The sequence below is a fragment of the Trachurus japonicus genome, chromosome 5 (assembly GCF_045865225.1).
Source record: "Trachurus japonicus isolate A0001 chromosome 5, Traja_1.0".
NCBI lineage: Eukaryota > Metazoa > Chordata > Actinopteri > Carangiformes > Carangidae > Trachurus > Trachurus japonicus.
In genome coordinates this window covers 2,808,473-2,824,197 of record NC_140911.1, presented here as the reverse complement: position 1 = coordinate 2,824,197, position 15,725 = coordinate 2,808,473, and positions in this window count along the sequence as shown.

The following is a 15,725-nucleotide window of genomic DNA, read 5'->3' as shown; positions in this document are numbered from 1 at the left end:
TTTAGAGAAGGTTTAATTAAGTTCACTTGTAAAGGTTATAGTGCATTTATGGTGCATTCTGAAATTGATTCCAAAAGCCAAACATCCCTAAAGGTGCGTTCACACCGGACCTTTGATTTTTGTCGCTCCGAAAAAAACGCTCCGTCGCTCAGCTGCATTCGCTCGAAAATTTGGCACAGAGCCACAGACTCTGATTTTCGCTTTAATGACGTCATTCCCACTGCAATGTCTCTCTGTTTACACCTGGTTTACACCGGCACCACCGGGATTACGGCAGCCAATCAGCGCTGAGCGACGAGCGACTGACGGCCGGAGAGTTGGGATTTCTCATCTCGAGCGACGGAGCGAAAAAACGCTCCGTCGCTGTCGCTCTGAGCCCCAGCGATTTTTCGCCTGGGCGATTAAACGCTCAATCGCTCGTTTGCATTGACTTAACATGTAAACTCGTCCCTCGTTCGAAAAACAAAAGGTCTGGTGTGAACGCAGCTTAACTTTTTGTGAGTAGTATATATTCATGGGCATATTCAGATTTTGACAATAAACCTTGACAATTATTACACACTGTACCTTTAAATAAAATATCCTAGTCACAACAAAACGGTGGCCACAGTGTCTGGGAACCACAAACTGAAAACACCAATGATGTGGAATGAATGAGTGACAGGAGAAAGGCTGCGAGGAAACAGACGTGGTCATTAAAATTGGCTGCAGCTTTTGGAGTAAAAAAAAATAAAGAACACAAGCTGCATCCATCGGTTCGCTGCGCCGCGGCACCATATGTCTGTGTGGGCGGGTTTTTGGCTGAATATATGGTGGAGCTTGATGTTGTTGTTTTCAGCTTTGTCTTATTTGACTGCAAACTATTTAAGGATTATTACTGAACTTGTTTATTATGTAAATGTGTTTGTTGCTCAGAGCTTTTAATGTCATTATGCAAGCGATTTGATTTGAGGGGTTCAGGGGGGTTCATTTAGTCATTTCTCTCAACAATTAGGGTAAATACACACACAAATGTAATTTACACAAGAGATGCCAGCAAAGAAATTTGTTTGTTAATAATGTGACGTTAAAGGCCTTATTAGTCCACTGGAGAATAGATATGAATACAGTTTTCTCAGGCGTAGTAGCTCATGGGCCATTTTATACTTTGATTACAAAGCAGAGCCTGTTGCGTCATTCGGTGATTCAGTTATCCCGGTGGAGCTTCAATTTATTTAGTCCTCTTGTTCTATTCTTTTTTTTAATAAGCATCACACTTCCCTCCCTTTAGAGCACAAACCACAGTGAAATAAGCTCCTTTAAAATGGCAGAGGAGGTGAAAGAGTGGATTTCTTTCACAGCAGATCCTTGTACACTTACTGTGTAAGGATGGGCAATGATTTTCTAATATTCTAATAATTCATGAGAATACGGTCTTGTCTGAAAAAATGTAAATGTTCCCTTTTTACTGTTGCAGAAAAGAGAAAACATGGAAAGACTCCTACAACCATCACAAAGTTCTGTGTGAAACTCTGTCAAATAAAAAACAAATGAAACTGAGGCGCAGTGCAAATTCTGCAAGGTGCGGACTTTGATGAGAAGCGGTACCGGAGAATATTCACGTAGTTTTACACCAGGAGAGGCGACTTCCTCCTCGTTTTGATGTGCTCTCATCCAGTGACTATTATCCGGTACCGATTCTCATAACAGTCCGTGATTTCATTTTCAAACGACAGTTGTTTTTCAGTTGGTGATTTGAAACTATGGGCTGGCGGTAGCTACTGTGCCTTTGATGCCGCTTCTTATTTCAAATAGTTCAAATATAAAGCAAAAATGTTTTTCTTTGAGGTAATGTGGGAGATTATTTTCGGATTATTCTGTTATAAGTATTTAAGTGATATTATATATGGGTTATTGAAGTTTCTAATGGTATATTTGTGTTTATTTTCTGTATGTTGTCATTATTTTGAGTTTGATGTAGAGGATTTATATCCTGTATCAGATGTATTTTCATTAAATTTCATTGAATAGAATAGTGCTTTTGCTTGAAATGCCCATCCCTATTAATGTGTTTATTTGGCTGATGATCCCACTGAATCATTGGCTACTCTCTCAAAACAATCCTGCAGAGGGGCCAGAGGTCACTGCCATGTTCTTGACATGGTCGGACGTAATTGGTCTGATTCCTTGGCTTTGTCTTTGCTCTTCAAACCTCAGCTCAGAGTTTTGGTGTGAAGGATTGTGTGCCTGCGTGTGGACGACGGGACAGATGTTCACTTCCAGAGATGCCTGGGAACTCGCGTGACGGCTCGAGCTCGCTGGCTCTCACACGTATCCAATGCCTTCAGTCTTGAGAGGGGTTGGGCGCTCCATTTACCCATGGGACTGCGAGTGGGGGGGTTGGGGGTGCGCCTGGTGCGACGCTTCTCCCTCTGCCCTCTCTTCCACGTCCCATTGATGTCCTAAAGAGTCCAGGTTAGAGGTCAACCCTCCAGAGGTGGCAGGGTCAAACTGCAGCTCATGAATATGGAGGAACACGGGGCTCGGGGCACCATCTGGTCGCCTCTATTGGAAACCAAACAAATGGGCCTGCTGAGAGGGTGCCGCATTAGTGTAATTACTGTGGATTTCCCAGGGCTAGAAAACTCTGTCGGTAGTCGCTGGGTCGCCCTCTGTTGCTGCAGGTGGTTTAGACTGAACTGAAACTGGGGAAGAAAAAACCATCAGACCCATACTTACATAGAGACATCAAGGGAAATGCCCTGCTAGGTCTGCGTTATGTTTTAGTGAGGTTTTACTAATTTCACTAATGCTTAAGCGCCTGCTGTGTTGATGATGCAATAAAAATGTAACCGATCCCCTCTGTGTTTTATAATGAAACATAATTTCATCATGATATCTTTAGGAATTTATATTATTTGTATTTCGTTTGTTGCAAACACAAGTGTCATTGTGTCGGGGCATCTGAGGCTCGTCTGGTCTGGGTCTTTGTTACTTCTAGCCTGAATGAACCCAGATGAACCTGCAAATCTGTCTGTAGAAGAAGCCGCTGAGGCCGACTTCCTATTCCCAAAAAACTGGGAAACCAATCACAAACAGGTTGTTGTTTTTTTTAAAGACGGGTTTAACGCAATGACGACAGAGAAGCAACGTCCAGCAGCTTTTGTTTACATGCAACGTGGCGGCTAATGGAGAGCATCTATTTAAGCTGTTGCTTCGATTCTGAGAGAACACAATATTGATTTTTCACTAAAAAGCAAACATAAAAATTGCTCTGTATACATCATCTGGAAGGTTGCTGTGATTGGTTTGGAGGTCTAGTGTGTACAGAGGCATTTTGATCTACGCCCTCTGGCCATGCCTCTTGGAAGTCGGAGGTGAATACACCTTCCATTAGTAGGTTGATAAGTAGGTCAAGTTGGTTGGATTTTGGCCTGATTTTCCCTCTTCTGACCAAAGACAAAATCACCCAATTATCTGATAGCTTTTAAGATTATCCTGTGGCGTGAGGTGTGTTAAGAGTCAGTTTCTCCCAACGATCTGCTCGGAAAATGGTCGGGGGCAACGATCGTGAATATTAAATATGTTCAATATTTTACGATCGTCGCCGGCCCCAACCGCTTCGATCAAAAGTCATCTTGTGTGTGGGGTGGAAGTCGATAATCCCGAGTCGCCGACTCCGCAGATTGTGACGTTAAATTGAATGTCGGCAATAAAGAAGCGAACTGACTGAAGAACACGAAGCATAACAAACCAGTATGGCTACCATTGCCATAGCAAAAGTACTTAGCTAGTAAGTACCTAGTAGATCACGTTTGATCACGTGAGATTTCTGGCGTGAGGGACGAGATTCTAGTGTGTGTGCGACAAATCTTTATGTGTGTGGTGTGTTGTATTTGGAATGTCGTATAGCACACCACACACAATATGATAAAAACTGTCCAAATATTTTTTTATCGTTATGTGTCGGGTCTCTCAGATAAAAAAAAAATCTGTTTAAATTTAGAAAATCTTTGGTGTATCAGGCCTAAGTTACTTAATTTACCCTCCATTGAACACGTGACATCTACCCTCTGTTGAACATCTAAACAAAGGCAATTAAAAACATCGAAACAAAGGCAATTAATAAGTACAAACCAAAGAGTAATATATCATCTGAGCTGCAATTTCCAAACACTGAAGGTAATCCTAACCCCTCACCTCTAAGTAAGACTTTAAGACACAGATTATGGTACAGTATAATTGTACATACAACAGATTCTGTATTTAAATCCCACACAGCCTTTTGTGCAGAAGTGCAGCCTTAGACACAGCTATGTATAGAAAGAGCGATGACCTTTATGGGCTGTGGATGTATAGGACAAGGGATGAAGCCCAGCTGTACAGTGACCTTGATAAGAGTCTCATCCTGTTTTTAACACTGTGTGAGGGTCTTTGTGACGACGTCCCATCATTTACACACCCCCTCCTCTGGGAGCTCACAGAGCAGCTCCTGTGTGTCAGTGCCTCTGTACATGCATGTTTGTCCCAGGTGTATTTTTCTTTCTTTTTTTTTACACAATATGAACAATGCAGCTCTGATAAAGGTGACCTGCAGTCTGTGAAGAGTAGAAGCACCAGGCTGCAGATTTCAAAGGGAGATTGAGAGGGTTTGGATCCCTCATCTGACAGCTCGTTGATGGAGGACACACACACAAGCACTGTGGTGTGGAGCTAAGGTGTCGTAAGAGGAGCCAATCACACCCTATGTTTCCTTTCTCCTTCACTGACATAAAGAAATTAGTAATACTGTATACTGTATATTTATTCTGACATATCTAACAGTTATGGCCAATTAATCTGCAGATTTTCTTGTACTGGAGATTAATTGATCACTTGTTTTTTACAAGGATATTTTTGGGGGGGCCGGGGCTTTAAAGGGATAGTTCAACATTTTGGCAAATTGGCTCATTGCCATAATCCCTATAGTCTTAGGTCACAACTTGTCCACCAGAGCGTTGTGGAGTTGTTGGACTGTGTATTTGATGAGTTTGATGAGGGAAACCAAGAAATCCCATTAGCCTCCGTAGCGTAGCTCTGAGCAGCTCGCGGCTCTGTTCTGCCGTTCTAAAAATATCTTGCATCAACAATTAAAGGTAACGAACCTACTGCTAAAACTATAGGGATTATGGCAATGGGCCAATTTGCCAAAATGTTGACCTAAACCTTTAATAGCTCCAGACTGCCGCTAAATGGGGACATTTTGCCCCTAAAATTTGAGGCAATGCAAGTAAATTTGCAAAACATGGAATCTGTCATTACAAGTGTCAGGCCGATGTGTGTGAGGATCATGAATGAAAAGGAGATGTGAACATTTGCTTTGCAAGTCAATTTATAGTGTGCACCCCATAATTTTCTGCTTGTGCTCCTAAAATTTTAAGTTAGGGGCCACGACGCCCCGATTGATCACGTGTTTGGTCTAGGAGATTATGTAAGTGGTAAAAAATAAATAATAATGGCAAAAAATAAATAATAATTCCCATCACAGTCTGGTCTGCACAACAGTCCGAGACCTAAAGATATTGAATTTACTGGAATAAAAATCAGCAAATATTTCCATTTCACAGTCATTTCAAAACTGTGTTAATTTTATTTTTGCTTGTAAATATCGACAGCTGTATATTGGAAATTACCTAATATAAGAGTTTATCTGTAATGAGTATTTGAAAATTTCATAGATTGTAATATTACAAACACCTAAAAGAGAAAGAATAAAAGTGTAACGACAGCACATGTAACATAGATGTGCATGTACGTGGAGCAGCAGATAAGAGTTGATGTTCAGGGTTGGGGGTGGGGGTGGGTTGGGGGGGGGGTGAGGCCTGGAGCTTGCCTGTCAGGCTGAGTGGCACTAAAGACTCGGAGCATGAATAAATCACCACAGTTTGACCCATTTAAATACCAAATGGAACCACACACTCTCCGGTGGGGACGACAGGCATGCTTGAACACACACTGGCTCATTTCCATGACGGAGGCGAGATGCCACTGGTAGACAGAGAGACTGTGTGTGGGAGAACAGTATTATGCAGCAATCTTTAAAAAGTACCTCTGGCATGACTGCATGGCTCTGTGGGTCAAATGAACAGAGATGTCTCTGGCTGCAGTCTGGGATGGATGAGAGCACAGTAATCTAATGATACTGTAACCCTGATGTGAACTCAACACTTTCACAGCTACAGTGGCTGCAGGAAAATCTCAGTCTCAGTCTCATGCTTCTTTTTTTCTTCCTTTTTAAAGACTTTATCGTCCACGGTGGAAATTTGCCTTTGGCACCTTGACGGTCAGCAAACAACAACTGGACGCAACCAACACAAAAACCAAATAAATAAACACATGAAATACAGCAACACAATAATATCACACAGAAACAACAGCAGCAGTTTCATTGGCTCGGAGAAAATTTCAGTGTGTAAAATGGGGGGGGGGGGGCGTTCTGTTTAGATTAAATAAACACAAATAGGCTACAAACGCACACACATTGGCCTATCGTATTTGTCAATCGTGGTGTTTTATTTTGATAATTGTTTTAATTTTGAAAATTGATCGGATTCTCTCGTGTTTCTTTGTTTGACTTCCTGCCCGGCTTGATCGCTTGATCACTCGCAGCTCGCGCACAAAATAGACCAGATGCTGAAGCGATCGTTGGAGGTGCGCGCCACGGCCCGTCTGGTGTGAACGACACAATCAGTTAAACATGGGCGCCAAAAGGAAACGGGTTCCGCTTCTCGGCGCTTCCGCGTCCGCTGTGTCTCCGGTGTGAACGCTGGTATTTAAAAATGAGACGGCAGAGAGAGAATAGCGCCGTTTGGTTGACTCGTCTGCAGCTTGGGTGCTTCGGGTGGAGGGCTCCAACAGTTATCAGACCAACAGGTCAGCTCGGACCGCGATTGGCTCCTAGATTTTTAGTTTTTCAAGGGGGGCGGGGGCTCGCGCTCGCGGGATGAGGTGGAGATCTAAACCATTTTACCATATGTCTGCCGTTCCTTCTTCTTCATTGGTTTATTTATGAACACGAAACTCTTGAAACGTGCTCTCTGACTGGCTGGATTTTCTGTTCAGGCTGCCGTCCAAACGTGGCAGCGCAAGATGGTGACGCTCTCTAAAGCAAGACCCTTGCTATATGTAGAATTATAAAGAATTATAAGGCTACGAAAACCAAACAAAATGTATTTCATAGCGATTATACACTTATACAAATGTATTTTAACATTGGTATTCAGATTTTGCCAATAAACCTTGACAAACCTTTAAAGATGGTCTTGTTCAGGATGTCCACTACAGACGGCACAAATGACTTCCTGTACCCTGCATTTGTTTGTTTTTTTCTTATTGGGCTTCTCTCTTTGCCCGACAGCTGATACTCTTTATCTTCTGTCTCCAACTGGTCGGCAGCTGCTCAGACGCAAAGTCATCATAAACTAGCGGGCTAATGGCTAATGGCAGCCTCTGTTCACTTAACTCCACGGTGCGTGAACCACTACTTCCTGTGTGTGTGCGCTACTCTGAAGCACTTTGAACTCGGAAAGAACATAAATTTTTCAGTTAAACATGTAGGCCAACATTTACAGTAAGATGAGCAACTCTTCTTCCCACAAAGATTATTCATAACTGACAGTCACAGTCACAGTCACCTACCTGGCATGTGGCTGAGCTTTGACCCCGACTCCAGTCACACCACAGTGGAAACCTCTAATGAGTTGGCCGTGTGGATATACAGACCGTGGTGGTTTCACCGAGCCGGTCGCCTCCACCTGCTGGCACCGCTGCCGTCTGTACGACCGTCCCACAGCGCGTGTCATTTTACTTGTCGGAGGAGCTGGTTAATATTTAAATTTCATGTTTGTCTAGATGTGATTAGTGACAAGAACCGCAGGGCTGCGAAGACGAGGAGGGGAAGCGGAGCTGTGGCAGGCAGGGTGGGAGGGGGGTGAGGGGGGAGTCATGAGGTTGTCACTGATATGAACCAGAGACTAATTAATTGTCATGTTTCTGCTCTTCCCTCTCTCTGGTGGAGACAGCAGAGACCTGACTGACTGTGTTTTTAGCTACAGCAGCAGCAGCATCACACCTGAAAAGGCCATTTAGTTCACAGCTGGACAAGACATGTGACACCAGCCAGGTGACAGTAGCTTGGCTTTCCACTATGTGTTGTATTTGTGTTGCAGTGGGTTGTGGGTATAAAGTCTTGCCCTCGGGCGACTGCTTCAGGTCGCATTCGTCTTCCTTTTCGCTTCTTTGCATCTCTGCTAATGTTTTTAAAATCTCCTTCACTGCAGCAAACAACAACAACCTCGGAGCTCACAACCTACATGTTGAAAACAGAAAGATTTAACAATGTGCAATCACATAGTCGACAGTCTGTATTTTCTTAGCTCCAGGTACAAATGTGCAAATGTGAAAACTATTTCCCCCAATGACACTATTTTGCAGATGCACCACTGCTGCAAGACAAATGTGATCGGTTTAAAGAAATGCAAACAAGCCAGAGTGTTGTTTGTTTTTTCCTTCCCTATAGCGGTATGATACTAGGTGCAGAGTGAGTGTGGGGATGTGGCAATGCAAGACTAATGTTATAGCACAAGGAATGTTTCATCCTGAGAGGGAAGATTAAGTAGAATCACCCAGCAGCTGGTCTGAGACGGCATCGGACAACGAGTAAACGCCATGTGACAACATTGACAGAGGAAATCAGTTTCGCTGGAGCTGAAGGCACAAAGAAAGAAAGAAAGAAAGAAAGAGTGCAGCGGGGAAAACCCCTGGAGTCTGCACAGTGGTAGTCCAGTCAGTGATGGACAACGTGGTTAGCAAGGAGGAGCAGAACTAGGGCTGCAGCTATTGATTATTTTTGTAATCGATTATTCTATCTATCTATCTATCTATCTATCTATCTATCTATCTATCTATCTATCTATCTATCTATCTATCTATCTATCTATCTATCTATCTATCTATCTATCCAGTAATCTAATACAGTGTTTTGCCTTGTTAAATTGCTATATTAAAAGGACATGTTTGCAAATGAACAATCAATAATTGTGATGTACTGATATGCTTACTAAATACAATATCTGTATAATATTTGTGCATCTTAAACTTCAATCTCTACTCTTATTAACCACCTGATATTTTGATATCTACAGGGCGTATCTTCAGTTTCACAGTGAACGCAACTTGAAATGGTCCCACACCTTTGATCTTGTCTCTCTTTCCTTATTTTCTGTCTTTTCTTAGATCGCTCCACAGAACTCTGACGACGCTGTGTGTCAGTAATAAAAGTCCACGTGAAACACAAGCGGTGTAATTAATTAGATGAAGCTTCGATTAAGGAAAAATCATTTTTTGTAATCAAATTATTCGAATTACTCGAGTAATTGTTTCAGCCCTGAGCCAAAAAACAAAAAACCACATGCACAAGTGTATTTTTTTCAGTGGTTTTAAGTGTGTGCGCTCTTGTGGTCAAACAAACACGGTGATTGGTCTCAAATGAAACGGGGAAGAAGAAGATGGCTGAATCCAGAGGGACGGCATCTTCACTCACACTGATCAGTTGAGCAGAAATGTGTTCAGCCGACTGAAGTAAAAATAATCACACAAAGAAAACGCCACTGAGGGAATTAACGCCGTCGGCAACATCTTCAACCCTTGAACTGAGAAAAGGTCGTTGAGGGTCAGAGCTCAGGTGAAGTGGCCGTGATGCGAAACACTGGAACATGGAGAGAAAAGCTGATGATAAATATGAGGCATATCATGTAGAACAACATCAGCAGCCTTACAGACCTAGTGTTTGTAAGATGCACTGATATGTTCACCCTCTGCAGAGGTGAGAGGTTTACAGAGGTTTGCACAAGATCCGGGCACACACTTATTCAGCCGTTGCAACACTGAACATGGAGGTTAGAGAGGCAGGGCCACGTTGTTTGTTTACTTGAAATGATATCTATCTTACTAATTATTCAAATGTAATGAGGCTCGGAAGACTTGCAGCTCTGCTTCCCAGTGTCTCTTTGAAGAACAGTCTTTATTGATTTGACCTAATGAAGCCCTGTTTTTTTTAAAATCCCAAATGCTTTCCAATTACCGCAGTGGGTCCTGCAGCTGCAATTAGACCCGAGGCTGATGGAGTGTTGTGGGGAAGGGCAGGGATCACCTGCAGAGGTGCAGCTCAATACATTCCTGCACATTACAGCACTGGGTTTAAAAGGTTGTAAGATGATGCACTGTTTATCTGGTAAGCCTTTAATTTACAGGCCGCTAATTACATGATAATGTCAAGAAGAAGCCAAGAAATAACAAGTAATTGCGTCATAATGGCTAGAAATAGCCTTGAAATAACGGTCAATTTCATAGTAATGTCGAGAAATGTAGCCAAGAAATAACCATTGATTGTGTAGAAATAGCACAGAAATTACTGATTGTAATTGACAACTGGTGGAGAAAAATTCTGGCCTTTCCCTAAAAATTCAAAGCATGAAAAGCATGTGTAATCTATTGCCTTTATGAAAAACATGATATGAAATTGACCGTTATTATTTCTTGGCTAACATCACATAATTAACGGCCTGTAAAATAAAGCGTTACCGTTTATTGTTTATTTATTAGGATCCCCATTAGCCATAACTTCATTATATGAGCAATGGCTAATGGCTAAAAACAAACTAAAACCACACTACAAATATCCAGATATTGAAAGAAAGTTATACAGTTTAAAGATTTGCAGTTGCAACAGAATACTTAAAGGGATACTTCACCCAAAATCGATAATTCACCAATCATCTACTCACCGTCATGCCAAGGAAGGGTTTGGAGAACTTTCGTTGTCATCAAAACGCTTTTGGAGTCCCAGGAGGGGTCCGGCTGGCAACGGGTTTTCATATAATGGTGGCGGATTGTGTTCTCTTTTGAATCATCCAAAACATATCCAAATTCCGTCCAAGTGTCCTGAAGCCGCCACATGAAAAAGTTGTTTGGAAAAATTGATGTGATCTCTGTTTTTATCCTTGTTGTAGCAGCAGCTCCCAGTGGCTCTGTTGATGTTTGTGCACATGCATGAGATTTGCTGTTCATTCGTCGTTGTAAACCATTGGATGTTTGATGTAAACACGGAAGAACATCTCTCAGCAAATCTCACGCATGCGCACAAACATGACTCCAAAAGTTCTCCAAACCCTTCCTTGGCATGACGGTGAGTAGAAAATTGGTGAATTATCGATTTTGGGTGAAGTATCCCTTTAAGCTTATGGAAGAAAAAAAAACAGAACACCAAAAGCAAAAATCTTTGTATATCATGTACAATAACTCCACTAAAATAAATCCAATAAATCCACTCGCCTGTTGAACAGCTTCTTCCCCACAGTGATCAGACTCCTTAACAAAAGAATGTGAATTAACTGATTTTTTAGAGTGTTTATCTAATGATAACTTTTATTCTCTTTTATTTATGATCATTAATTTTATATGTTGTTTTTAATTATACATGTTTTACTTATTTATTGTTGAAATTAATGCACTGATCTTGATCTCGAACGGTGGATGTGTGAAACATAATTTCGTTTTTATGTGACGCATAAGAATGACAAATAAAACCTATCTAAACCATAACGGTGCTCAGGGAAGAGAAGCAATGAGCAGCTTGTTTTGTGTGTCAGGCAGTGTTTCTATAATAATCTACACCGCATGTGTGATTTTTTTAAAAACTCAATTTAAAGTTAAAAGACTTTTTCACTTATAATCTTGGGTTCTTGTCTCTTGTCCTTGACACCCTCCACCCACCCCCCTCTCTATCTCCAGCTCTCTTTCTCCCTCTCTCTTGAATCAGTGTGATTTATAAGGGTTAATAGCCGCCCACTTTCTTCACGCTCTTTAACTCTCCATCTATTGACATTAGCCAGGCAGGAAATTGAGCTAAATTATCCCATTCACCAGGTGACTTTAACAGTCCATAGGATTTACCCTTCTGAGGGGGGAGACTCGCTCTTGTTCGCTGTAACGTTTTGTGCAGAGCTCGTGCACAGAAACCGACAGATCTTATCCCTCTGCCCATGACGACGACGATGACTGCTTATGCACACAGCAATTTAATTATGCAAACATTATCATTGTGTTGGAGAAATTATTCATCACGAGAGAATATACCAGAATATACTGTGGTACAGTGTCAATAAGCCACAGCCTCTCAGAGATAAGGTGATGGGGGGAAAAAAGAATCGGAAGAAGGCCAGACAAAGAAGTATTTCACAGACAACAGAGGAGCAAATGAGGCAACCCAACCCCCACCACCCTCACCCAAATACCCCCACTCACTCCCTCTCCCTCTCCCCCTGCCCAGAACAGACTGGTAAACCACTTCATCAGCTCCCAGCACATCAGTCCTGCCAAATATGGACAAAACTGGGCGAGGCAGAGAGAGGAGAGGAAATTCCTTCACTGACTCCCATCGTTTCTCCTCCTCCCAACCCTGCTCCTAATCACTCTGCTATTAGGCTAGGTTTTTTATAGGGCTGGGTTTAGAGAAGCAATTTTTCCGATTCATATCGATTTTAATTTAGAAAAGATCTGATATCAGATCATAAAATCCTTAGATTGATCTTTTAATAAATGGTATTTCCTGTTTGTTAGTCAACCGGAGATCACAGAACAGCGTGATGACAGTTGGGCTGTCAATCTTCCCCCCAAAACAGATTTGGATTTATAACGCTTCTTATGTTAAATATTCAAATTATTTGAATTTTTAAGTATTTTTTGGGGGGAGGCTTTTTATTGCCTTTAATCAACAGTACAGTGGAGAGAGAGACAGGAAATGGGGAGGCAGAGAGGGGGAATGACATGCAGGAAAGGGCTGCCCGATGCTGGATTCGAACCGGGGCCGCCTACAGTGAGGACTGTAGCCTCTACATGGGGCGCCACCCCTAATTATTTGAATTTTTAATGTTAATGTTAATGTTTCATTTTTAAAACCCGTTATACAGTATACCTATACCAGCTAATTAGTATGTCCCATGTTCACTAAAGGGCATTCCAACCAAACCTGTTATATAACATTTGCAACACACTTAAAGGGATAGTTCACCCTAGAATGATATTTCGCTCATTATCTACTCACCCTCATGTTGACTAAGGGCTGGAAGAAGTTTCAGATTCCTCCGTGGCTTCTCTGAGTTACAGGGGGTCTCGGCATAGCAGTGCATGTCCATATAACGGTTGCAAAGGGACACCGGAGCTCTTCGTAAAAAAACACACACAAAAAAACATCCAAATACCTCCATGATGCTCGTATGTAATGTCCGTCTTGTGCTGAAGCCCCAAATTGCGTAATTGTCCCGAAAAAAATTAAATAAGTCTATATTTTAAGCTTGTTTGTAGCGGAAGCTTCTCGAAGCTCCTCTTCCTGGTCCGTCCAAATCTCGCGTGATTTGCGCCGGCGTCAGCATGCGTCAGTGCGGTTACTGCGAATCACGCGAGATTTGGACGGACCAGGAAGAGGAGCTTCGAGAAGCTTCCGCTACAAACAAGCTTAAAATATAGACTTATTTAATTTTTTTCGGGACAATTACGCAATTTGGGGCTTCAGCACAAGACGGACATTACATACGAGCAGCATGGAGGTATTTGGATGTTTTTTTGTGTGTGTTTTTTTTACGAAGAGCTCCGGTGTCCCTTTGCAACCGTTATATGGACATGCACTGCTATGCCGAGACCCCCTGTAACTCAGAGAAGCCACGGAGGAATCTGAAACTTCTTCCAGCCCTTAGTCAACATGAGGGTGAGTAGATAATGAGCGAAATATCATTCTAGGGTGAACTATCCCTTTAAAGCAGAAGTAAGCGATCCGGTCGTTTTGGCTAATGCTGCGTTCCAGGCAGGCTTTTGAAATCGTAAATTACAGCTTCAAGTCACAACTTACGACTTTGTAGCGTTCCAGGCAACCCACTCGTGTTTTTCCGACCTGTTTTACCTGTGAAAGTCACTATAACGGCCACTCGTAACTTCCGACCCGTGAAGTCGTACCAGATTGAACTGGTACGACTTCACAGGTCGGAAAAACACGAGTTACGGGCTGCCTTGAACGCACCATAACGTCTTGTCAGCTGATGGAGTTAGCAGCCCCTGCCTTCGTCATGGATCTATTGGTCCTTGTCCCTACGTCACACAGCCCTTCATGCCGTTCTCTCTCCTCATTGGATAAAACTTGTAGGATACGAGAAAAGTTTTCTCCTCGGCTCAGAGCAGAGCAGAGTGACTGAGAGACCCGTGTTTCGGTCCAAACACTCTATGTAAGTGATTGCTATCGGAAGATATAACTATTTAAGACTTATATTAACACAAAAATATCACTTACTTCTGCTTTAAGTTTTACCAACTCAAAATAAAACTTCAAGGGAAATCAAAATATTATAAAGTAGTGATCCGTTCTGATCGCTCTCCACGGATCGGTACGAAAGTGGGCCGCGGATCGATCGATTAAAAAAGTAAATAAATAAAAACAAATGTACATTAACGTCACTGATTTTGGGTTAATTTCTCCTAATCTAAACACAAATATTTTTTTAATAATGCACCAGCTTCGAGAGTTTCCATCTTTGTACAATTTGCAGCATCAGTTTGTTCTGTGAAAAGCAAAATTGGTATTAACTCTAATCATCAACCATCTCTAAATGGATCAAAACTGAATTGAATTGAACGATAATCGGAAATCAAATTGAATTGATTCGGATCGATTCAATTGTAGTGATACCTAGCCCTGGTTTTTAAATGCACCTTTACTTCTTACAAAGCCGAGCCACCGAGCCCGTCATTTAACTCAAAGCTTTGTGCTCACTCTAGCTTTTTTTTTTTCTTTTTCCTTTCATCATTCTGGTGGAGGAAGCACTGGCGAAGGCCGTGGGGATAAAGTGCTTTGGTATGGTGGTGTGGTGGTGGTGGTGTGGGAGAAATAAAAAAAAAGTGCTGTGTGTGGTGGTTAGAGCATCTTTGACAGCGTCTCATCCTCCTGACAGTTAAAAAGTGCAGCGATTCTTTGAAAATCTCAGATATTTTCCAAGTTGAAGCACCGAGCAGCAGCACAACAAATACTGTAGGGTGGAGTGTGGTTTTTTTTTTTTAAGAAGAAAAGGTGCTGGGTGAAGCGCTTTCATAGAGACAGCTGCTTCAGCTCCACACACGCTCTCTGTGCCTATTGAAAATGTGTTAAGAAGGAGCTGATGCTGTAAACAGAGACCTATAGTGGGCACAAGGGCTAACATTATCTTCAGGATTAGATAGGACACACACACCTAGACGACCCCCACCCGACCATCTCAGCCGCTATCTCCGCCACCAGCATCAGTTAAAAGACACGTTGTGACTCCAAGTCTCAGACAGAGCATGTAGCTAACAAAGAGCAGTTGTCTTTGTTCAGCTGGCACAGGGGAGGGAGGGGGGAAACAGGGAGAAATGAGGATGGATGGAGGATGGGGAGAGACACCCACTTTCTTTTTCTCAGTATACACACACACTCACATTAAAAGAAAAAGAGCCGAGAAGCAAAATTTCCTCTCCACACACAGTGCTACCTGTCAGGACCCAGAGTCCATGAGCTGCATAAACAGCACAGTGCTTACTCAGGTGGCTCTAATGACTAAATAAAAATACCACAAGGCTTACAGTGAAGGATAATGTAGTTCAGTGTTTATGTTATTGTGTTTAAGCAGCACACCGCTCATTTCCCC